This window comes from Linepithema humile, chromosome 6, assembly GCF_040581485.1.
Source record: "Linepithema humile isolate Giens D197 chromosome 6, Lhum_UNIL_v1.0, whole genome shotgun sequence".
In the NCBI taxonomy this organism is placed as follows: Eukaryota; Metazoa; Arthropoda; class Insecta; order Hymenoptera; family Formicidae; genus Linepithema; species Linepithema humile.
Window position 1 is genome coordinate 7,188,245 of NC_090133.1, and position 26,238 is coordinate 7,214,482.

A 26,238-nucleotide genomic window follows, 5' to 3' on the forward strand; every position below is an offset into this window, starting at 1 on the left:
TAGTTATAATTTCTTTGATATTATTCTGGTTATAAGTGTTATTGATTTTTCTATTATAATTATGTTATAAAGTGTGGATATTTCTCTTTGTAGGCTGATCCGCGTAAAAAATTTGGCAATGAATAATTTATTCGTTCATACGACTAAATAGCAGTAAATGGTGAGGGTCAAACCATACATAAAATGACGTAATTGAAGTGTTTTTGTCCGTGAAATTCTTTTTTCGACGGACAAAAAGAACTAATGGAACTCGCAGTCGTGCTTTGTCGTCGCGTGGGTAGCGTGCAACCAAGAAACGCTTTAGTACGTCGAGCATTCTAAATATCCGCTGCCAAATGCCCGGGCAGTACGTCGTGTAGACGCCATCCCTTCGCGAATATTGTCTTGCCGCATACGCCATTTGCCGGCCATAGATAATAAAAGGAGAGATTGATCGCGCTCCTTGAGCGTCCGTGCCGCGACTGTTCCTGCCAAACGTTCCGTCTACGTCGCTGGCAATGCCAAGCGCCGCGTGCAACGTTTCCAGAATATCTCCACCATTGTTCCCCCAAGATGTAGTATGGATTTTATTATATGATATTGGGCGCTCAATATGGCCTGAGGAGAGTTTATTGCATGGACGCTCGAATACATCGCGCTCTTTACTATGTATATCAACGCAAAATAACGCGGTCTTCGCGAATTTCGTCGTTCCATCTCTGATGCTTTAATCGATAAAAATTTATCCTCCATGGATAATTTTTCAACTAATAAAATTGTTAATTAAATTATTAAACTTCGACATTCCAGATATTTCGCGCGCATTATCTAGTTTAAAGAAGTTAAATATCTACATATTTGTAGAATGACTATTATATACTTTACATATTTTTGATTTTAATTGAAATCATTATATTTTATGTGTGTTAATTTGTCCGTCTCAAATATATAGGCGTAACATTGTTTTTGATCTTTTAATTTAATGGAAAAAATTGTTCGAATGTTTTCATATCGCACGGGTTTGATTATATGTAAGGTATAATGTACGCATATTTCCAAATTTAACCGCTGATGATTTTAATTATCTATTTTAGTCGGCTCATTTTCGCTCGTATTTCGACATTATTAGTGTTTTTATCGGTATCACTGTCAGAACGATTAAAAGAGCGAATTTCAACAAAGCTATTTGAATCAATCGGCCATTTAAATTAATGAGGGTATGGTCGTGGATGGTTTTTCCGCGTTCGCGGAGAATTATGGAAATATTGCGCTCAGGGAAATCATTCGGATATCATTAATGTATTATTAATCCTTGGCGGCGTAAATACGAAGCGCGTTTTATTATCATCACGGAAATATGTGCTTTGCATTAATATTTAAATCGAGCACAAGTTTACATGTGATAAGAAGATATCTCGAGTTCATTACACGGGTTATTAAATCATGTTAATGAATGTAACATTATCTTCTAAGCATTATAGAACATTACAGAATCATCTAAGTGTAACGCGCATTTCCGCTTGATCTAATATTTTAGCTTTATTATCCGGCTCATATTTTTCCGATTTTCGCGCTGACATATTACATCGCAAGCACGGGGATTAAATGATGAAGTTCGTTGAACGACGGGAGAGGAGGATGAAACGCGAAGACTCATCCGTGAAAGTTAAAGCGCGAAAAATTACGTTAACGAACTTGGACTACGAGGCGAGGGGAAGGTTACGTGACCTCGCTGCGAGAAGAGATAGCGAGTGAGAGAGAGACGGAGAGTGAGAGAAAGAGCAACAACCCCCTTCAGCCGGACTGGTTTTCGCGCGAAAACTTGACTGCGTAGACATCCTCGAGTGGCCGTCCCCCTTTGCCCCCTTCTCGGTTGCGTTCTCTCGCTTCCGGCAGTTGGAATAAGGTGGAACGACGCCCGGGCGTCCCTAATGACTGCGGATCCGTCGCGGCGCCTGTACGCCGATGATTATAATCGATAACCCAGGCGGCCTCGCACCAGCCAGCACACCGACTTGCACGTACACACTCGTACACACATACATACACATACACACGTAGCTTACTAGCTTCCCCGCACGGCGCACCCCCCGCGCGGCAGAGGGAAACCAATACACACGTGGTTCCTCCCACCGACGATCGCGACGACTACGACGACTAGAACGACGGAGCGACCCTTCTCCTCTCCGCATCGCCAATACCGACCTCTTCCTCCGGCGGTCGACTGCTACTCGTAGCGGGCGATATAGAGCCGCCGGGTTATGTTTATCGCCTCTTTACAAGCTCGTAAGCAGCCCGCGAGCTTGGCTTCTCGCTGCTGCTGCTGCTGTTGCTGCTTTTGCGGCGCCCACGTGTGTATGTTATGTGTATACGGGATTTTCCGCGTGTTTTTCCGCCCTTCGTTTTTTCTTCTTTAGCGCAGGTGTGCCTGCACCTTAATTAACTAAGTTTGCGCAATATCTATACATAAAGAATTCTCTTACTGGCACGACGATTGAGACGACATTCTTTATCAGAAGTTGGAAATGGAATTTCGCTGAATTAAACTCCGGAGAGATGCCAATTACACGAAACAAGATATCTTACTCTTCAATTAATTTTATACGTATAATCTTTTTGACTTGGATAATTTTATTGGAGGTAATAGATTCATCAGCGGTTGAACGTATCGTCGCTTATAGATATTCGAGAAAAACTGGTTCTCGAGAGTCATTATTTTATGCATTAATCAGCTTATATACTGGAGTGTGGCTTTTTACGAGTACTGATGATACGCCTTAAAACTTATTAAATCCCTCCGAAGCGGGTCAAATTCTGCCGCGTAATCGACGCACACATACATCGTCTCGCGTAACAAAGCGTGACGTGCGTTAGCGAAGTGTGTTTTAATCGACGCTATCTCCTTGTCAAAAGCTATTCGGTATACACCGTTGATTCCGTCGAATTGTACGACCCTTCTCGTAAGACGATGTGGATGAGGACTGCTTGTGTTTATCGCCTGCTTAGGTTAGTCTCCTAAACGGTAGTCTGGCTCCCTTTTGTCTCTGCCCGTTGGCAAGTACCTAATAATGTGTATATGTGCGTGCGCTTTTGCATTGCTCCGACACTCGTGACACTGACGACGCTCTGCTGATCGACGACTGTGTACCATTTCGTCGTTTAGTATGCTTGGTTAATCCACGATGGAAAGTCTCAACTGTATTAAGTGTCAAATGATTGAAATTTAGTCACTTAGGTAGGTTTTAAACTCTTATGATTTTTTTCCCTATGAATCATCCTTTGAGATAAATTATCCTTTTCTCAAAAAAATATTTCATCGCATACGCACGAATTTAAAAAGAGTGAAATCGAAAAATTCTGAAAGAATATCTCTATATATTCTCTTGATACTACGTATTGTATTGTTCGGCTTTAATTACTAGTGCGAAGACCACTTTCCAGTTTCTTTAGGAAACAAGTGTATGTATTTACGACCAGTTGGACCAGGAATGCTTTCAAAGAATAACCATATCTCCACTAAGAATGGCACTCGGTTACGCCACGGACGTGGCCTTCCACCCTCGCGGGCTTGTTAAAAGCGACGAAGGGAAGCACTGCTAACGTTTATCGTCTCTGTGCAAGCTTCCCTGGTCATCTCCTCCCGTCTGTATATATATCTAATGACGTGCAGTGTGTCCGTAAAAAGAAGTGTATGCGAAAAATTGGGATTTACATAATGTGCTTTCCATCTTTTTATTATCGGAAATTTCGTCAGTGACATAATTAACAATTTGCTTCGTTTTATATCCATCTATTAATACGAAAAATTTCATTACTTTTCAATGAAAATAAAAAATATAAAAGAAATAATTACCCTATCTCTGTAATTTATTACAATATAAAATTTTTTATAAGCCTTTTCATAAGCCTGTCATTGTCAGGAAATTTAGTACTTGTAAATGTGATTTTGTGCGGTGGACGCGATGAAGGCAAAAGTTTTTTTATGTTCCTATAAAAGAATTACGTTTGTAAGCCATTGCCGTTATTAATTCGTATAAATCGCGATCGAGAGCAAATGAGGGGGATGTCATTGAATATAACTGCGGTCAAATCCAACACCTCTCACCGGCGTCTTCGGTGCCATAATTCCGTCGGTCTCGGTATTAGTCGGTCCTATTTAACGGATCGATCTTCCCGCGAGGGGAGTGGGCGCGCGGATGAGGGGGAGAGCCGGCGGGTAGACCGCTCGAAATTAAATTTAATGGGGTGAATTAGAACCGGGAGGCCGCGGCTCGTTCGTGAATCGGGCGTCACGTAGAACACACGCGGGACGTACGGAACGAACGGGCACGCGAACCCGGCGCAGTCGGGAACACGTACGTCCCTCCGAATAACGTAATCGCCAGTCATCCGGGCTGGTATCGCTGGCTTATGGCGAAGCCATCGTTTCCCCCTTGATCGCCCCATTTCCCGTACGCCCCTTCTCCCTTTGCGCGTAAGCCCCGGGTACAACGCTGTCGGGACTCTCTATGAAGGACGAGCCCGATGGGAGGCGGCGGGTTGCAGCGGGGAAGAGAGATAGCTGGAGACAGGGATGGCGGGACGGAGCAGGGGAAGAATGGGACGGCGGGGATCGCAAGCGGGGGTGTGCGAGTCGAGGACTCGTATGCCCCGGGGGCTTACAGCTGTCGCGTACCCAACACCTCTTTTTTTCTTTTCTGTCTCGCTCTCTCTCTCTCTCTCTCTCTCTCTCTCTCTCTTTCTCACTCCCGTCCTCTCTTTTTCTGTCTCAACACGAGGATAGACCGACACGCACGTACGGTGAAATTGCCCGCGCATGTAGGACCGCTTATTTCTTGCGCAACGCGCGGAACGGCGCAATGCCGCGTGGACGGCGAACGTTTCTCCGGTGAGTCGTGGATTCAGGGAAATTTTTGGAAAACAAAAATCCGTTTGGTTAGCGTGTAGTCGTGAGCGTTGTGATAATAGCGACGGTACTTGGGAAATTTTAGAAAATAATGTAACATCAAATGGTACTTTTTTGCATTTAATAAGGTATGAAATTGCATTTGAGAATATTATATTTGATTTAATAATTAGAAATAATTTTCTATTCTTGTGTTTTAAAAATTACTAGAGAAAGTCAAAAAGTAAGGAGATATTTAAGGAATTAAACTCTTTCTTTTTTTTTTTAACTTTGTGTATATTTTATATGATTCAGCGTTATTTATTCTTCAATATTATGTACGAGATATAAATTACATTTTTTCGACGCTTATTTAAGCAACGTGTTATCTTTTAAAGTTTATCTTTTGTGATTTATATCGGATATACAAAATTCTGCATTTTTCATTCGTATTGTATTAATAAATATGTCAGAGCAAAGGATATGCCACGTAGAGCTCGTTTGCGCGATTCCTTCCCAGAACGGGAAGGTTTTCGATGGCGATGGGGGAGGAGGTCAGATATCTGTCTGCAGTTGGAACATGGTCAGGCCTTCCCATCAATTCAGTAGCGCAGAGGGTGAAGGGTGGTTTCACGGTACGTAGTGTTCCGTGGCAGGAATCAGGGCGCGTTCTATCCGTTCTCGGCTTCGTCGAGCGTCGACGGTGGGTTGGCGAGGGGGTTACGGGACGGACGGGGGATCGAGGGTTCGTAATAGAGGCTTGCTATAGCGCTATGGGATTATTGAGTGCGGGAGGGCGGCTCCCGCAGGCTGAAAAGTCCCGGGACCCGGGCGCGCATTTGCCACTACCGCAGGTTTATGATTCTGCGGAAAGAGATAGCAGCCACGACGGCGTAGCACTAAGTTATTGGTAAAAATTCGTCCGACCGAGAATTTATTTATAAAAGCGCTGTAAAATATCTGCTAAATTCAACGAAATTCTGTCACGAAAGTTTTTACTAAAACTTTATTTACATGAAGTTCTATGTGAGATCTGTAATCCTTGAAACTTTTAGGATTATATGAAAAAATGTATTCCGCTATATTTTTAATCAGATAAAATTCTGACTAGATTAAATTTCATATTTTGCAAAATTCGCAAATGGCGGAGGAGTGGCGAAAGATGAAATTCAGAAAAGATTCTCTCCTTTCGAGTGTTCCTATCCTCGCTCGCCCGCGGAGAATCCGCCATGAATCAAAATTAAAGTCGCTTTATCGTAAATTTTCCTCGGCCGACTTACTCGCAGTCACCTCGACTGGCTCCTCTCCGGGTCTAAGCAAGGCAATTAGTCATCCGGCTTGGCGATGATAAAACATAAAAATTACTATCACTATTTCTCAAGTTTTTCCTCGTGACATACTTCCGAAACCAAAAGAACATGAAATTTTCAATGTTTCGAATGCATTTAGGTTAACTGCAATATATTATAATGATACATTCATAATATCGTACGTATTCTCCAATTGAAGAGTTTTTATCGGACCTCACCGCGCACGGGATCAATTATCGTCGATCATTAAAACGTAGTAATGCTATTCAGATACACCACACACACTGCGGTAATTAATAAATAACAATAAATATCTATAATTAGCTGGTGATTTTGAGATTCGTTTCGTCCGCAATAAATGTATCCGCAAAACTGCATATTTATTAAGCAAATATTTATAATATCGGTCTAAAAATAAATGTATGAAATAACAGATGTTACTACGTGTAACGTATATGTACATATATAACGATAACGTATATATATGTATAACGTAATCTAGTATACATAATATATAGATAAGAATGCGGAGGAGAGAGATGGATATCAGTCATTACACGAAGGAATCCCGCTATTTCATTTTTTATGAGTTTCGACCCTTCCGAAACCGAAAGGTCAGATAATGCATATTTACCGAGTCTCGGTTGAGGAATGGACAGCATCGGGACGCGCTCGTGAGCGCGTCCGTCGAAAGGGTTAACGATTTGATTTCCGCAACGTTGGTTCGGTGACGTCGCCTTAACCGCGAAACCACGACCCAACGGCGCGCACCCCTAAAACCACCACCGCCCTCGGAAGTTTCGCAGATCCCAGCGTAAACATCCCTCTTCCCCCCCTCGCAACCGCCCTTTCTTCTCTTCCTCTCGCCCCTCTCGAATTAGCGTTGGTGGCGGCAAGCGCGTCGACTCATCGGCGCGGGCGCGAACAAGCGCGCGCGCGCGCGCGCGCGCGAGCGAGCTGCCGTTTCCCGCGTTCTCGTTAATTTGTAAAATCGTCGAACGGTTCTCTTCCATGCCGATGCATCGACTGGTGGTGCGAGTCTACGTTGGAAGCCGGGAAAGAGGGTGGGGAAATGGGAGAAGGAGGAGGGGACGGAATGGGGGCGATGGCGACGCAAATGTGCGAGGCGCTTAATTAAAATGTTTAACACAGCCGCGAGTACGCGACGTCGAAGCGCGAAACTTAATTAAATTGGTTATGACAATAAAAATAGAGGCAGGGCGCGGTAGTGAGGGAGGAGGGGGAAGAGAACGGTAAGCGGGCAGAGCGTTCGTTCCTCTCTTTCGAAGAGAAAGGATGAAGGATGTGAGTGCAACGGAGAGGGAAGCTGAGCAATAAGGGAAAAGAGGGAAAATGCGAGCAGTTTGAATTCCGCGTGTCGCATACATTCGTATACGGGATGCCCTAGATCTAAGAGAGGGTCATTTCGGCCGCGGATATTAAAAACGAAACTAACTGTAAGGAAAGCATTTCGTGTTGAAACTAAGTTATCTAACAGAGAAAATTACCAAGTTTCGTAGGCGTAAATCGCCTCGCTCATTAATTAATTTTAATTGCACTTTGTTTCGACGATAATTCAACTTGAGCGGATATTTCGAAAATTGGAAACTAAAAAAACTCGGTCCGTTTGAAGTCTTTTCTAAATTGTCCGATAAACCTGTGTACGAAATAAATAGCGTAACGGAGGATACACGTGTGTCGAAATGAACTTGGAGACGAGTATCGAGATATAGCAGGTACAACGGATTGAAATGTGTCCGGAGTGGGCGGAAGGAGGAGGAAAGAGTCTCATGTGTATATATCACCAGCTTTCCATCGTTCGCGTGAAGGGAATGAAGAATGAAGGATAAAGGCCGAGACGGACGGTTGCGCGAAAGCAGGAAGGCGTCGGAGGTGGGCGGCGAGGGGGTGGATATACTGTACACGAGGGGACGGTCGCAGGATTTGCGAGACGTCACTGCGAAAATACGCGCAATTGAACTTTTCAACCCCGATGGCCTCCTGTCTCCCCCGTCCCCTTTGTGAGCCATCCGAGCTTCCCCTCCGCCCGCCTCTTTTCCCGTCAGTCCTGCGTCGGTCCCCATTTACTTCGTCGCCCTCGAATTCTCCGTCCGACTTGTTGCCTCTGTCCCTCGCCCCGTTTCGATCCCTCTCTCTCTTTTTTTTTCTCTCCGTCGCAGCGTACTTTTTCTGTCTCGCCTCTCTCGTCCTTACTCGGGGCCCACTCTGTCTCTTTCATCCTCCGCCGCCGCCCCCGCATGTCCCCTCGAGCCCGCTCGCTCTTTTGTCACGACGCCCTTGTTCTCGCGCTATCCCACTCTATTTGCCACCCCCCCGTCGTTCCATCATCCCTCAAAGCCGTGGAGTCTAACCGGTGAAACACACACATACACGCGCACACCGACACACAGAGGGTCGGGCGGTGCTGATGGCGGCGCTTCGCGATGTCAGTGTGATGGTGCGACGGCGATGATGGTGGTGGTAGTAGTAGCGGTTGTATGGCGCCCACCCTCGAGCCCCGTCTCCACCCCGGATCCTCCTCTCTTTCCCGTTCTTCTCCCTCCTTCTTTTTTTTCCTCTCGCTACAGCGCGCGGAATCCCGGAGTGGGATTTGCAGGACCCGGCAAATATGCGTCCGATAAAGGCGACCCGCCCGCGGTCGAATCTCTCTCCGCTGCGATTACCCGAGGCTCTCGCGACGACCGTATCCTTCCGCCGGCGAACTTGCCGGTTTTACCGTCGCTGTGGGATCCCCATTCCATCCACGCCGGACGACGACGAGCTGGAAAATGCCCCGCCGATTTTTCGATCGGCTTATCCGCCGAATAAGTGATGTCATTAAAACGTTAATCGCGTTCTGCGACCCCAGGCAGTCCTCGTGAAATTGGTATTCGTGAATTGCCGTTTGGTGAAACTCTGAATTGGGATCGTAAAATTGCATTTATTGCTGCGAATTAGGACATTTTCAGGCACACAATTGAGATAATTGCGTAAGATACTTCACGAAAGGAAATTTTCGTAAGGAAATTCTCGAAAAGAAATTTTTCACGGTTATCTCTACTAATTCTTTAAAACGCTGTTACATTTTATTACACCCGTAAAACAATACTTGACGGTTAAATTGATTTTATCGATGTAATTGATATCACGACACTGCGTATCTTCTTGCAAAAAATATTACTTCACGGAGAGTATTATTGAGAAGCTTTTGTCAAGGAGATACGCATAGCACAGTACTGTGATGTATGACTTGCATCTAGCAAGACAGAATAATTTTTGCTGACCAGCGTCTTCTTCGGCAGTTCGCGGCGAGATCGAAGGTGGGTTCAGCTTTCAGAATCCTTTATCTGACATCTGTGTGTCAAGAGGAAATTCCCTTGATCCTAGCCGAGATACCAACCGTTCTCAACTTTCCATCCGTTCGCCCTTCCGCCCCGTAATCCTTCCGTGTTGTCTACGTAAGCACGTTTTTCCTAGTTTTCGAGGAATACATAGATTCTGGAAATACCGTGAGGAAACTGAAACGCAGTCATTATCGCAGGCCTTTCGATACCCCGACCATAAGCTCAGAGGATTTGCGAAAATTCCTACCGATAAAGATTGATCGCAACTGCCACGTTTTGCACATGTTTAGTGTACATGAAAATAAAAAGGCAAAATGATAGAAATAAGTAAGGAATAGAATATATTTCGTCGATTTATATTTCTATTTATATAAAAACATTTTTAAAAATTTTCAAGTTTTATGAATTTAATGATAACTTAAAATTTTAAAGATCACAAATATCATATTACGTATATATTATGCAAGCTTCTTTACGGTAATAATTATGTGATTAAATAATTACGCGTACGTTACGTGATAATTATTATGCTGAGATTATATATAGCAGCAGACCGGGATTTGTTCTTCCTGAATCGATTATACCACGTTAAATCGACCGATCTCGAATGCTTACAATGCGCTTGATAACGAGTGCATGCATCCTTTAACACGCGGCCACGTGTCTTAATTGAAATTAATCATCCGCCGGTCGCGCAGTCGTAAATCATAACGAGCCGACGTCCGCGCAGTCGTGGCGCCGTGACATTTCAATAAGTCATTCATCGGTACGGACGGTTAATCCCCGCGACCGACTAGTCCCGAACATATTCCGAGGTTGTGGAATCAAGGCCCGTGAGAGATCCCACGCGATCTCTTCGTGGTGTCACGGGACGACAGTGATTGATCGTCCGGTAGCAACGCCTCATCCGAGGAGAGATCTCCCTCGGACTGCTGTCGTCTCCTGTGTTCGCGGCGAGGAAAACCGGCGAATCACTATCGCGATACGGCCGCCGACTGAATGGCGGTCGTTGATTCAAGAGATTCCGCTTGTGCACCTTAATAGATACTTGATTACGCGCGCAAGCAAGATAATGCGCGATATTAATCAAATCGTCGGCTGCCGGCTCTGGTTGCTCAAGATTTCGATAAGAGTGCAAAGCTTCCGACGATGTTTCGATTTGTACGTAGTATATCAAATTTAGTAGATTTAATTGGTTGTTTACGATTTAATGAGACTTCATTAAATTTGCGTTAAAAGAGATAGAGATTGAATTTCTTATCGTTAAAGTTTGATTTCTGCAGTCGTTCACAGCTAAACGAATTAATACGAGAATTAATACGAGAAATGGAAGTTTACAATCGTATTGTTGTTAATTCTCATCGTTCACTCGGCAATATTTTAAATATTTTACACGAATATTTGAAACGCAAGATATTGCTTTTTCCGCATCGGAATCTACATTTTGAACCTAATTTTCAAGACTATTTTATTTCATGTATTTACACATCTATTTTGATTATTATAACCCTTTTACGTGTCATAAAATTGCCATTTCATCAAGTTTCGAGTTAGCATCGTCGATTATCGCGCATTATCGCGCATTATCAGGATTATCGCATTTCTCAATAATCAGCTTCTGAAATAATTTTCTCGATTTGCGTGCATTTAGCGACTATCAGTTATAACGCCTATAATTCGCTTAATTTACTTTTGCAAACGATTCAAATGCCATATCACACGTTTCATTACTACGTTATTTATAATTTAGCGATCGTTGCGTGGAATGCGCGGCGTGATTGAGTTACGGGAGGGGGACAATAAATAAAACTAAAGGATGTAGTGGTGCAACGCGTGGGTCGATCCGATTGACCGACAGAGTGCGGCGCTTTTTTTTGCGCGCAGAACGATCGGACGCGCATACGTCGAAACCAATCGCATTTGCCGCTCCCTGGAGACCCCTGGGTGGCTGTGCCGTGCCGTGCCGCGCCATGCCGTGCCGTGCCGCGCCACGCCGAAGGTAAATATTATTCGAATTCGGTGTGCACGGCGCTATTAGGCCGCCGCTCGCCGACGCGTTAATCTCCCAGGGGCTAACGAAACACGGGTCGGCATTATTAGTGCCGAATTTAGAATTAAGCGCGGCCACCACGCCGCGCCCCACCCTCTCGCTCTCTCGACGCCCGTCCCTTTGTTTTCGCAAAAGGGGCGGCCCGGGCGCTGGAACAATGCCGGTAATTCTTTTGCCGCTCTGCCGTCGACTTAGCGACCGCGACCCTCCACCCTAATCCCGCTTTTTCATCGCGCCTCTCACCCCGGCAACCGTCATTTTGTACAATAATTCGAACGCTACGGACGACGATATTCTCGATTTTTTTACAGCGAGTATTGAATTTCCCGATCGATTCTACCTAGTTATTACAGGATAAAGCAGAGAAACAGCGCGGTTATTTCGATATCGGAATACATCATCAATAGTTACTTAACGTTGAAAATTTCAGTCTTGACGAATGAATAGATTTTTAAAGGCTGACGAAATCATGTTTTCTATTGCGTTTAGTCAAATTATACGTCACAGTTGTACAAAGACATGTATGTGTTTGAAACAACCTTTTTTCAAATTGATTATTTTTATTTTCGCGGTCGAAATATATTCTTCCGATAGAAATTACAAGAATTTCACCGTGACATTTTGAGGAGTACCGTGAATTACGGAAGATCGCGTTTCCCGGGAGATCGGCCGGATCGCCGAAATATTTGGCAGATCTCGGGATAATCCCGGATGTCCGGAAACTTACTCGGCGTCATCCCAGGGATATCGCGTGGCCCGATATTCGGCCCGAGTCTCGCTCGCTCGCGCTTAAGCGCCGCTTAATTCGCGGCCCTAATTGCGAACCCCGAATCCGGGCGTCTCTCCCGCGAGAGATTGAGCTTTCGCGTAACTGCAGCCAGTTGCAGGATTGTCTGAACGTCTCGCATTAACTTTCAGTCTATAAGATTATACATATACTTCTTTCGTCTTTCGAAAGAGTTCAGTTCGGGTTAGCAGCTAAATTATAAATAACACTAATGTTGTTGTATTAGTGTTTGCATATTTTACAATGGATGAAAATATTTTACTAGTAAATAAAGATAAAAAAGATAAATAAGATATAACTCACATACACCGAATTCTTATCGTAGAATTATCTTGCGAAATACGAATCAAGAACAGTTATCGTTATCAAAGATCAATATCACGTTAGAAACTTGAATAACTTGCGCCTGTGCATCTGAATATATTCGTCTATAAAATTAGATTGATTTTCGTAGGCAACGACGGAGTTTACAAAGCTAGTACAATATTTTCCATTGAGTTTATGAATGATTGCAATTGATTTATTTCTCGACAGAAAACTTTCAGATAATTGTAAACGATTATCAGAATAGTTTTTATTTTCGATAAACTTCATGAAAATAATCGTCCCATTTTGATTTGTTATTTTAACCATATTACATTTTGAGCACATCGTCACGGCAGATTAAATCAGATCAAAGTTTCGAGATAATATTTCTCGCGGGAAGCCATCATCCATTTTGGGGAGGTTGAGTAGCGGCGATGTTCTATAACGTCACGTACGGAAGCGGCGTTGCTAGGCGAGAACCGACGAAAGAGGTCGAATCCGAGAGCCCTTTCTCACGCGGCGAGAGCGATCATCCCTCGGCGGAATAAAATCAAACCAGAATCACGCCGCGCTCACCCTTCCGATCTCGGAAGATTCAACCCCTACACATCTCGTGGTGTATCGTCCAGCATCGGCTACTCTTCCTCCCCTCCTCTCGACCCGCGAGGAGCGGGCCGGAGCTTGACCGTTGTCCAGTTCTCAGCATCAGCATCCCTCTCCCGTCCCGTGAGAATGCGCCGGGATCGAGAACTGGTCCAGAGGATGCGAATCAGATTCACGAAATGGGGAGGGGAGAAAAAAACAAGTATGAATTAGGAGTCGCGCGTACCGGAACGAGTACAGAAATTCTTGCGTGGATTCAGTCCGGGATTCAATCGCGTTCTAATCGTGCGTAGATCATTAACAGGATCTTCGAGAGTGATTCGCGACATTTCTGAGATGTTTCAGACTGTAGTGCGCGGTTGATGATCAAGAACGTCTAGTAGATCGTGCGTTGTAAGCTCTCGTGGCATAGCAGTGAAAAATAAATCGACAAATACATATGATGAGTTATGTAATCGATGTGTAGACGTCGAAATATTTCGGTTCCATTCAGTTCATTTAGTGCTGCTTTATACGTGCGATTTTTTGCGGAGCGTCTGCTGGGTCATATCTCTGAAAATACATGCTTAAAAAGCGACATCGACTCTATTCCAAACAATATTTTTATCTCCTCTCTGTTATTACCTGAATTTTCGATCGGTGATCTGTTCACATTGATAGATACGCTTCATCAACGGTGTAGTTGTGATTTTCATTGATTTATTTTAATGTAACAGTCGATACGAATACTCCATGAATTGCAGTTACAATATCAAATATCTTAGAAAATAGTAACATTTGATTGCATTTAACACACATTTCTATGTTTTCAAGATATTGTTTTGGTATATATTGTTTCCCAATATATTTATGTGCTACAAAATATAATCGTATCCTTTAGTCGCAATTTTAAACATTGTGTTACTTATCCATTGAATATGGTCAACTATATTTTTATCATTAAATTCTTCAAATATTTTGAATATTTACACTTAAATAATATCTTAACGATAATTAATAACGATTAACTTCACGATAGATACATAATCATTCATTTAATCATATGTTTTTTGTATTAATTTATTTTGTGTGCTAATTGTTTGTATTTTTTTTTTACTTTTTCACTATTTTAATTTAGTTTCTTTATTAATAATATTTAACAAGATAATTATTTAAAGATTATGTGACATGCAATTAAATTTTTTAATCAAAAATTATTTTTGCATAAGTTTGATAGTTTTTAGAAATAATAGATTTTTTAATAAAGTTTTTTCGGTCACTAAAATAAAATTTCTGAATCTATTTTAATATAATTATACTGTTGAAGCATAAAACTGTTAAAGCTGTATCTCTCGTTCGCGATTTTTCACTTTTCACTCACTTTTAATTGCTTCTCTTCTTTCTAGTCTTTCTTTCTTACTTTTCAAATCGACGTTACTCACTTGGTGTAAAAAAGACCACTACATTTCTATTTCCTGAAAGTAGACGAGGTTCTCGCATTTATTCTTTCGTTTCTAACAACACTGCCAATTGTGATCTTTGATAATTCCTTAATAGCTTAATAATGGCTCTTTCTAGAGACTTTTAATAGTTTTTATAGTATTGCTCTTTATAGCGATCACAAAATCCTTATGGTAAAGTTTTATTGCTATTGATTTCCCAAAAGCCTGAAAAAGATTTTTACTTCGCATAAGAAGAACGTCCGACGGTATTCAAATTATTATAGTTTTCAGAACGCGACGATCAAAATTCTAAACTTCTCGTGTATGTTTGTCTTTCTTACAATCCAAATTTACTGGTAAAAATTACTTTAGTCAAAATAAAGTAGTGTAGTGTTTCGTTTTCTGTTCAGTATTCGTTTTCTGTATCTACATTCTATTTAGTATTTTTAGGAATAATACCGCTTATTTGTGTTAGCTTTATCTGGCAAAAAATCGGCTCGCAGGTGTTCTTCACGTTCGTCCCTGTGTAATTCTTATAATTTTAAAATTCCTTCGAATTTCTATTTTTTTATACAGACTATTTCATCTTTGTCTCCTCTCGTATAATCAACTGACAAAGTATCAAATTTTTTCATTTATTCTACGTAGTGTGCAGTTTTAGAATTGAAAAATATTTCGCAGCAAAATTAATTAATGGACATCTTTAAAGATTAGAATTTTGAAAAGTTTGAGTTGTATTAGTTTTTACAAAGTTTTTACATCGTCCTTCATAATATTTTCAACGTGCTCGCACAGGCATGTATTTTTGTGTGTGACCGCGAGTCGAGAGGAGTCTCTCAGTGTTTTTAGTCTTCAAGCTTGCATCACGTGAAAGAGGATTTCCCCCAAAAGTGTGGGAATCCCTCACGCGACGCTCGATTGCGCGAGGTGTCTTGCCTAGTCCGAGACGCGAACGGAAGGGAGGAGAGGATTGGCGTCAGATTCGTCGCCGATCCGCTCCGCGGAGGCTTTTCCAGAGAAACGTAGGTGGAACCCCCCAGCCAAGAGGATCGCCGAGAGAGAAGCTTTTAATCTGCCGAGAGATTTGGACTTTCGCCAGCGGACGGCGCGACTCGTAACGTGTGCGGCGGTGTGTAGTGACGCTTGCGCGCGGAAACGCGCGCAACCGTGTATATACGCGCGGCCCGTGATTGCGCGAGGAGAATGTAATTAGTGACGGGACGTTGCCGTGTTGATCCTTCGTGGTGGCCGTTGGCCGGCACCGCCAGCCCACCCGTCGCCCGGAACGGTATCCCAGACCGTTTCCAAACACTGCGCCACGGACCGTGCCTGTGTGTCGGCTGTCCCGCTTAAGGAAAGGGAATCGTCTCTGAAATGTTCACGCGTGATTGAGCCCGACGGTTAAGTGGAGAGGTACAAATACGCTTGAAACGAGGGCGTTACGTCGGAAAAAAGACTCAACCGTGTAAATGTATTTTCTTAGCTTCGTTAGATTCTGAACTATTGAGTAAACTACTAAAAAAAAATTTATGCAATATGTAAAAAATATGTTAGGCTCTAAAGATAGTAATTAGGGAAACAATTAATGAAAGAAAATATGATAATTTAATAGTTTAAAATTGATTAGAATTAATGATTATCTTTTGTGTTTTCTAGGCAAGAGAGCTGGGTTTCCAAAGGATGTCAAGGATTCTTAGAATAATTCATTTCAAGGATAGTTCACAAATCAAGTCGAGGTGAGCAAAAGAAATTAGATCAAATATCTATACCTTCCGAAATAGATTGACAAAAAAAATCGACATAACGATATTTAGAAATATAAAATGAAAATGATTAATGTCAATTTTAGTTTATACTTTTGTGAAAAATGCTATTTTCTCATGACTCTTTCATAGCTTTTCTACCTAAGCAGACCTGAAAAGTCTAAGTAAAGAGGATCAAATACTTTTCGCAGCGGGTGACGGGTTCTTTTCTTAGAAATTAGGTTGTGAAGAAATGTCGCTTTATTGTACAATTAATGAAAACACTATTTCTACAAAGTAGACAAATACTGTATTATTTTCGCCGCTTGCCTATGTGTGTGTAAAAGTTCTTCGGATGACTCTTTATAGCATTCATCGATCATGTTTTACTGCAACCTTGGGCCTCTCGGTTTATTTCTCGCGGGACGTTGCCGCTCGAGGGGCGCTTCAACGCTCGTTTGAGAATGTTTCGGCTTTCAAGCTCGCTGATCAAGATAGATGATCCACTTTCGTCCGCGCACGGATCCACAACGAGCCTCCGATCGATCGACCGATCGATCGCGCGGCGTCTCTCATTGAATTAATGCCGAATTTTTGGCCGCCGTCATCAAAGCGGCTCTGATTGCTGAGCTTCGCGCTCACGCGCGCGCGCGCGCGCGCGCACGGGTACCACAGTTGATTGGGATCATTGTAGGGGGGCATTTTATGCACCGAGAGCATGCACCGCGGCTCCGACTTGAATACCGAATCAGGGAGATTGAAGGAGAGAAAGGGAAAGAGAGACGGACGAAAAGAGAGAGACGCGGTGTAGTGGGGGTTACCGGTTCAGAGGCTGTGCACCGTAACAGTAGAAGGCTGCCCCCCCGGTTCTCTCGCTTCTCTTCCCTGTCCCTCGTCCGTTTTAATAATCCTCGACCCCCTTAGAGCGACCCGAACAAGGATAGAACACAGCTGGTTCCCCTGTTTGCCTCGTGCCGGTAAGACACGGGGTACCGCCCCCTACTGTGTATTAGTCTCGCTCGTCTACGGACTGATTTTTCATTTCCCAATGTCCTTCCACTTTCTAGAAAACAGTTGAAATTTTGAAATTCTTAACATCTTATTAACGAAGCAATGTATTTATACGTATACGGAACTTCATACGGGAGGTAATTATACAGAGACGATAATTGCAAATTTATTCTTTTAATAAATGAAATATTCGAAACTAATAGATGAGAAAAGTGGTGCTGTCGGTATCCAGGTAAACGGGTATTATCCGGGCATTCGATTATCTCAGGTATTACCCAAATACCCGGTTCTAAATGACAGCACTAGAGAAAAGATTGATTGAAATTTGAAGAAATGTGCAATCAAAATTGTGAACAAAGTAATGTATATTGAACTCAATTTAATGACATAATAGCATTAGAAAATATATATGCAGTGATTTTAATTTTATTGATTTATTTTATTTTGATAAATCTAAAAACAGCTGTTTATGTGTAATACATAGAATTCTACACATATAGTGACACTTAGCGTCGCTTTTTTTGTTATTAAGTATAACGTAACGTACGCGACGTCGTTTCTCGTAAATTTATTAAATTTTTCAATTTTTAATCTTTCTATTTTATGTTCCTTCAAATTTTTAGACAATCTTTATGATGTTATGATGTATCCTATCACAGTGTACGATTTGATATAGTATGACAACTTACAATATTCATTTTAACACACACTTTGCGTTATCTGTAACAAATGACAATATTCAATTTAAAAACAGTGTCATTTATGGACAAAGTGTTAAGAAGTGTTTCCTCTTTCTTTCCTTTTCCTCTTTACACATACTCGATCTCGTTGCCACATCGGAAACAAAACACTCGATTTTCGCAATAGACGCTTTTTTCAGTTTTAGCGGCTTTCATCGAAGCACCACTTTCCGCTTGATTCACTATGCAAGGCTTATTGTTAGTAAAATTCCTTGGCATGCATGTTAGGCCATTATCTCTCCTTTCCGCTTCTTTCTTTTTTCTTGTTTATCCATTATTTTTTTGTCCCTACAGAAGTCGTCACTGCTCGAATGCAAATCACCTTCAAGGTCTGGCGGTTTTAGTGAAACAGAAAGATGGTTCGGATCATTTTGATTATTTTGTATCCGTTTGTAAAATTATATTTTCTCAGAATAGTTAAGTATTTTTTTCCAAATAATATAATACTTCTCTTTAGAAAGTACCGCGATAAATTCCCAAAAGTGTCAGCACTTTCTGCCCCGCGCGTTCACAAGTTTTGCGAAAGACTGGTTAGTCGCGACGATGTTGAATTGCAACGGTCGTCGCAAATCTTGCGCTCTTCTCGCGATTGCAACGCGCTATTATTAACGTCGCACTCAGCACTGACGCAATGGCAGTCTGATAATTACAAATTCCGCCACGTACGTGAATTGTTTGTCTCGAAGCGTGATTTGATCGCACAGCGACAATGATGTGTAAGATTTCTTTTTGCATTGCGAAAGCGTAATAAAGTACTGACTTTAGACTTTAACATTTCCTTTGGATTTCTTTCTTCGATTTATAAAATATGTAAGAAATATTTCAACAAAGTCAAAAGATGAGAAAAGAAAAAAAACAACGAAAAGATTATAAGAACCAGAAACGCACGTTGAAATACTGAAAGTCTACCAAGATATCCCGTTGAAATGCACATCCGTCACATCGTTTCTTAGGAGTCCTTCGTCCTGATTAACTGATCATATCGAGTCCCTTGTTGTACACAGGTATGTTTTTGGTATAGCGAGTCACTATTAATTGACACATCATACCGTAGCTGCGCGTGGTCATTATTATCAGTGACTTCGTTTCTTATGCTTTAATTTATTTAATTTTTTAAAATTTATTTTAATCATTGTTATATAAATTTTAAATATTTTTTATGTATAATCTAAAGTTTTTCCTTTCTTCATTATATCTCGTAGAATTGTGCGAAGAGTGCTTGAAATTATAACCGAAACATTTTTGTGATTTTTCCATGTATTATTTTATAATATCTTGTGCGTGCGTTCCCATACACGTTTTTCGTTCTTACAACTTTTTTTGTTGTTTTTTGTTCTTGAACAATTACACGTTACGTTATTATTTGCACGCATAAAGAAATTAGACAAATCGTTGTCTTCCCTACGAGTGTAGTTTCAAGTGTAATCGCGACGGCCTGTTTCTCTCCGGATTCTCTCGAGAACCGTGATTCCGCACACGATGCGTGGTTCTAACGCGATGCGTGTTGAATAATTCAGCGTTAATACTCGCAAAACTAAAGAAAACGCAAACGGACGATTGTGTAGTGTCGAAACCTTCGAACACTCCGGAATTTGAAATATTTCTACCTGAGATTTATGTAGAAGTTTTGGAATCGGTAGCAAAAGAAAGTTCAATGCTTTTTCAGTCGTTTTTCCAGTTTTTCGGCATTTGAATCTGAAATTTCTGAAAAAGCCTGAAGATTTAGACGGAATATGAAATTAATCACTCTGGTGTAAAGTAGACACGTATTGAAAAGGTACCTTCATCAAATCGGCATGGAAATGTGCAGACGAAGGTTCGACGACGGCGAGCACGACGGCAGTGACGATGAACGAGGATCATGATGGAGGAAAAAAAAAAGAAGACATCCGCGGAGAGAGAACCAAAAGGCCAGTAGCGAGAGAAAAAGTGAGGGGGGGGGGAGGAGAAAAGAAGAAGAGATAACGCGATAGGACTCCGGGTGGAAGAAAGAGGCGGGTGAGGCGCGGAAAAAGAGAAACGACGACTGCACGCGCGCACTTGCGGAAGAGAGCATCGGCGCGGTATGAGTCTCGGCTCGGCGGTCGGAACGGCGGAACGGCGGAACGGCGCGGCCAGACCGAGGGACGAGGATGAAGCGAGAGATGCCCGCGTCGAGAGACGAGTCACGCTAGAGCGACGAGGACAACGGAGAGGCATAGAGAACCCGACCGACCGACGGACGGAGAGACGGCGGAGCAGAGTTGAGTTAGCACAGGCGCCCGAGCGAGACGAGCCGAGCCGAGCCGAGGGCAGCGCAAAGCCGTTGGCGTAGTAACGCGTATCCTGGCTCGTATATACCGAGTTTGCTCGCTTGCCTCTGCCTGTGCCTTGCTTATCGCCCTTCCCTCCCTCAACATTCCGCGACCGACCGACCGACCGACCAACCGACCGTCCATCTATCTATCCATCCATCCATCCGTTCGTTCGTTTGTTCGTTCGTTCATTTGTTCGTCCGTCCGCTCGTCCGCTTGATTCTATCCATGTGAGCACGCGTTTGTGTACGCCGCGCCTCTCCGCGTGGTGCTCCTACACGTTGGTGGCAACTACGCGCGAGACACCCCGGCCTTCGGCGTATGTGCGCGCATGTCTGTGTGCGCGCGTGTGTTGGATGAGGGTCCCGGCACGGCTCGGCGCTCTCGGCCCGTCCCGTTCCGTTCCGTGGAGTATCGCGCCGCTCGCCACCCGCTATCCACAGCAGTTTCAGCCAGTACGCCCGCTCGACTGCCTGCCAGTGTCCCACCGCACGCCGAACCGTTTGCACTCAGAAGCGATCAGGGAGCCCTTCTCTGCCTCCCTGCCGGCCACCCCGCTCTCGTATACGCTCTCACTCGTCGGCTCACCGTCGGCGCCCCACTTCGCCCTCGTCACCCACGGCCGCCTCCCTCCCATCTTTCTCTCTCTTTCTCGTCGACGTTCTTTTTCTCTCGTTCCGCGCTCCATCCTCTCTTTCTCTCTTGAAATTTTCTCCCCCTCCGCGCGGCGTTTCTTTGCATCCCACTCTGTCCCATTGGGGCGCTCTCTTTCGCTCTCCTCTCGGCAGTCGAGTTACACTCGGCGAACGCACGAGCACCGTTCTATCGTTCTCTCCGTCTGCCATCTCCGCCGGCACATTCTCCATCCCGTTCACCCTCTCGCGTCTCTTTCATCCTAACTCCGTCTCCCTCCGCCCGACCCGTCTGTCTCTCTCTTTCTCTCTCCGACGTGTTTAGCCTCCCGCCAAGCCGTCCCCTCCGCGCAGCTTTACGCTCCCTCCACGCTCTGCTCGCGACGCGGCTGTCTTTGTCTCGCTGCGGCAGGCAGCTGTCCTGCCTCTCCGTCGTCGGCTCCTCTCTCGTTCATCCCGTCTCACTTCTCTCCCTCTCACTCGGGAGTAACGCCGGTGTGTACTCCCGCTGTCACCTGATCGCGGGACGCTTTTCGCGGGTGAGATACCGCTCGGCCACCGAGTCAACCCAGTCTGCCGGCGCTCGCTCTTGCTCCGGTTCTTCCTTCTCGCTCTCTTTCTCTCTCTCACTCCGTCCGTCTGTCCTTGTTCTATCTCTCTCTCTCTTTACTCCTCCTCCCTCCCCACCCCCGCGCCGCCTTCCACTCTTTACTCTTCCACCGCCGCTCTTCCTCCTGCTCGTCGTCGTCGTGGTCTTCCTATACTCGCCTCGTTGCCGCGCGACGTCAACATCGTCGGGCTGGTGGTTACCCCGGAGGAAGAAGAGAGGCGAGGAAAAAAAAAAGGAAAGCCGAGCACAGAAGCGGCCGCCACCGTCCGACGGTGCGACCGGGTTGTGGACGATCTCTCGCCTCTTCCTCCTTTCACGGATCTTCGCCGGCAGAGAGTCGCTCGGAGAGAGGGAGGTGACACTTTCGGACAGACACGCGGCACGGATCTCGCACACTCGACGGTACGCGCGCGCGGAGGACACGGAAGAGCCGCGCGCTCCGTTGCTGCAAATTCGGTCACGGTGTGCCAAGATTTCGCTCCTTTTTTTTCGCGTCTTTTTTTTCCAACAATCTCCACCCGGACCCTTTGTTCCAAGAACGCCTCGTGAGTTGAGTGGGTGCCGCGCCAGTGCGTAATCGTGTGATCTCGGTGTGACAGTGCGGCGGACGACGATTTTCAAGTGAGTTTCAGTCATTACTTGTCATTTTTAGAGCTGTCCGCGCGATTTTCCGCGCTTTTCCAGTGCTGACGTTTCTCTCCTTCGAAATTTCATCTTTCGGGAGTTATTCGCAATTTCGGCGATGCGAGGCGAAGGAATTCTCGCGTAATTCGTATATGATGTTTCAACGGGATTAGTGGAAAATTTGTTGGAAAAAGTTACGGTGGTTTTAGCGGCTCTCGCTCACGTCGATCATCCGTCGGATCGTCGCAATTATCGATTTAATCCCCTTTTTGTATAACATATTGAATATTGAGAGATTTTTAATTTATATCGATTGACGTTTTCACTTATGCTCTCCGTCGGATGACGTGCGCCGATAAATTGTTCAGCGACAAAATCTCTCGCAAAATTATTCTGAAATGAATCGTAGCGTACTATATCGTAGACAAGTGCTATTCATTCTTTGATCAATCTTCCATGTGTATTTGCGTTATTCTTGTTCCGCGAAATCACTTGATACCGAGAAGGATCGTGTAAATACGCAATAACTTGGCGTAATTGAAGGAAACAGTTAACGTTCCTTTTTCTAATCGCCGCGCCGCTCTCTCCGACTCGATCGTATCGCGCCTCATGCGTCTAGATTGCGCGAAAAGATCCCTTCCGCGACGTGAAAAGGGCGACGCTTCTCGATGTGACGATCGATCGATGCGCGTGAACGGCGCGGATCGAGGAAACCAAGTCCTCGTTATTTTTCGAGTGGAAAATGTCCAGAGGTTTCCGTTCGCTCTCTCCGTCTCGCGGAACGGAGAGGTAAAATCCGCTCGTCGGGGGTGGAAACGACAGAGGAGAGATAGCAGCGTCTATCCGTCCGTGCCCGTTGCGGGCCGTTCGCCACACCCGCCCGTTTGGGAATTCGACTTACTGCCACTCGGGACTCGCGAGGAGAGCGTTCGACGGTTTCTCCGACGGGATCTAACGGGCCGTCGTGTGTGCGAAAGGCGCCGGCTCGCGGTGAATTCAATCGGTCCTTTTGCGAACGATTTTTCTGGCGGAAGTAACGCTTCTTATCAGCGTGAGATTAGTTCGATAGGGGAAATCGTTAACGAGTGAAAGCGTTCGATCGAGTGTTAGTTATCACTCTTAAGATTGCGTCGCCGTGAAAAGTCTCGTTATCGGTTTTCGAGGCATTAAGACCGCCGCACTTCTTTCGATCGCATGCGGTCGTTGGCGTTCTTTTCATCGGTGTTTTAATTCGACATAGTTGGAAAACACGCACGCGGGTTAGATTGGAAATCCGAAGCACTCGTTCGCGGTGCTACTGTTACGCGTCATTATTGGCGATGGTTCGTCCTGATTCCAGTTGCAATATTTTTTTTTTTTTTTTTTTTGAAGAGTTTATTAATGCATAACATTTCGTTGAATCGATCGACCATTGGTGTGTTAAATTAAACACCATTTTCTCGCATCAACAGAAGCGATTTAACGATTAATTCTCATTAAATTGACACTGTGTGTGTCCAGTGGATACCATAAGTTTTGGAACTTTTAAGATTTCGTTTTATTTTACTTTTATCTTTGGATTATAAATTGCAAACTACATTCGATTAGCGGATTTAGGTTAGTTATTAGACTAGATTTGAAATTGCAGTACTTAGAAAACTAAAGAAAAAGTGTAGGGTTAACCGTGGCGAGGATATATCACGCTTTATATACAATTCTCTTTGAGCGGTGACCTGATCGGATGTAAAGCAAGTAATCAAACTATCTTACGGTAGTCTCGGTAATCTGATGAATGATCGATAAAAGTAACCGAGGGAGGAGAGATAGATATAGCATTTCGCATAAGTCTTCCGTTAAATAGGATCACAACAAGACTGGAATGTGTCATTGCGCAAATTTGCATTAAATAATTCACACATTAATATTGCTTGCATCTCGCGGTCCTGTTACGTTACGCTAACCTGCTCTGAAAATAAAACGCGTCGCGTTTATGAAGGGATTTTCGTGTGCGTCGTTTGCAGATAGGATCGCTTTACGGGACTTTGGATTCTCCGTGCTAATTATATGCGTCTGTTATGATCCTGTCGCGAACGTTCACCTGAAATTCTACGTAAACTGTTGGCGCGTCAAAACATGTGTCTATATTGATCGTAAATTACTTCGTCTACCGTCGTTTTATGGACTTCTTGAATTCCGTCTGTCTGACTTGTGAAATCGCCAGGATTGATGTACGATCTTTTAACCGCGATTGCAAAAGTATTTCGCGATCAGATTTTTATTCCAAAATCAATACCACATTGCAAAGCTCTTGCGTAACATTGACGAATTATCTAGAAATTTTAATACTATAGAGTAAATGAGTCGTTTTGTGGTAATTAGTAAAAAGTTTTAATTAACGTGAAATAGATTGGAAGATTTTGGGAGATATATATATCTTTAAAGAATGAAAAATATAAATTGTACAATTATACAGATCTCTAAAAATTCTCTCTTGCACCATTTGTATGCGGGAAAGTTTCGCAAGAATATCTGACAAAAGCTAAAAATACAAACACTTTATTATCGTATTTGCTTTAATAGTAATAAAAAAAGTGCTTATTGTAATACGATAAATCAGCTTGATATATTGCAGTAAGTAGTTAAATTTATCAGTCTGTATTTGAAGATCACATCGCAAGATGTGAAACAGCGCGATGCTGCTGAAGAAAATGATTTTCAAATAATCTTTGTAAATAAAAGGAAACGTATTCATTTTAATATAGAGTTTTTACGTTTTTCTTTTTAGACTTCACTTGCAAAATCTTGTCGCAGAAAGAGAATAGCAAATCCATTATTGGAAATATAATCAATCTTCTCATTCAAAATTCGACGATCTATTTCAGGGAACCTAACCCCAAAATATCGGGCAGATATAGCCTTTGTTTGCGTTAATAAAGAACGAAGAGTGCTCGATTTCTCCAGACGGTTAAAACAGAGCGGTCGCGAATTTGCCGATCGGCGGCTGCGAGAGACCACCGCCGTTACGAAACCGATCGACGGGTGGGACGAGGCGGACGAGCAGGAGGATAGCGGTGTCCTGCGCGGGAAACGGATAACCGAAACTGCCGCGTATGCACGCGTACAACGGGTGGGCGTACGTGGTAATACAGTGGCCATGCGAGCTTGATTACACATTGCGATCACGAGTGTCCCACGAGCGGGCGGACATAAGGCCTTTTGTCGCACTATGGCCTGCGGGCAGGAAGCACGTAGCGTGACACCCGGCCGCTCGGTGTGCGAGCGGCACCCACATTATACGCCGAGTAATATGTACATGAAGGGAACGAAGGAGAGAAAGAGATGGCGTGTGCGAGAGGGGGAGCGACACGCGGAGAGAGGAAGGGAGATAGAGCGACGTGGTAAAGGGGGCAGGAGGCTGGGCCGAAGGGGGGAGAACGGCAGGGGGACGGCAGGCGACGTGCTATAATACTCGGTGGTGGTCCCATGCCACTACGTGACTTGTGTGCGGCTCTAAGCCGAGACATATCGCCGTCCCGGGGCCCCGTTTCTGCCACCTAAAGGAGCGCGCGCGCGGATATATCGCGCGCCGAGGCCATTATACCGGCTACCGTGCCGGACGGACGGTTCGATCGGCCTTATTGAATTAGCTCTCTCTCCCTCCCCCTCTCTCATCCCCTTGACGCCCGTTCCACGCTGCTCCGGGTTTGTCTCTCCGATTGTTCGTCGCGAGTTATCTAAGCGCAGTTCGCGGCTAACCTAATCGGGTCACCTATTCGTGAACGCAGGCTCGCGGGTATTTTTTCTTTTTTTTTTTATCTCGTCGGATTTCTGCCCGCAACGAACGTTCGCGCGCCACTGTGCGCGGTGAAACGCGGAACGCGGAGAGATAATTTAATTTGAAGGACTTCGCGCTTCAGACAA

General features: G+C 44.1%; 2 protein-coding genes and 1 long non-coding RNA gene across 7 annotated transcripts in view; 1 reads left to right on the top strand and 2 right to left on the bottom strand.

Annotated features, from left to right (window-relative positions):
- The window catches only part of LOC105678230 (serine-rich adhesin for platelets), a 95,043-nt gene that overhangs the window by 27,324 nt on the left and 41,481 nt on the right, over positions 1-26,238 (top strand). For 2 of the 3 annotated variants that reach the window (XM_012377385.2, XM_012377386.2), the window contains one exon: positions 16,342-16,421. The gene's annotated coding sequence lies outside the window, so the exon portion shown is untranslated. Of the gene's footprint in view, positions 1-16,341; positions 16,422-21,667; positions 22,336-26,238 lie in introns of those variants that run through there. The other variant, XM_012377389.2, reaches the window with a different exon arrangement.
- Positions 1-26,238, bottom strand: part of LOC105678238 (uncharacterized) — a 279,329-nt gene that overhangs the window by 14,627 nt on the left and 238,464 nt on the right. The window lies entirely within an intron of this gene.
- LOC105678239 (uncharacterized) lies at positions 16,671-20,038 on the bottom strand. The gene is made up of 2 exons (XR_010890929.1): positions 18,128-20,038; positions 16,671-17,490 (listed from the first exon to the last, which is right to left on the bottom strand). It is a non-coding gene; the product is annotated as an uncharacterized lncRNA (long non-coding RNA).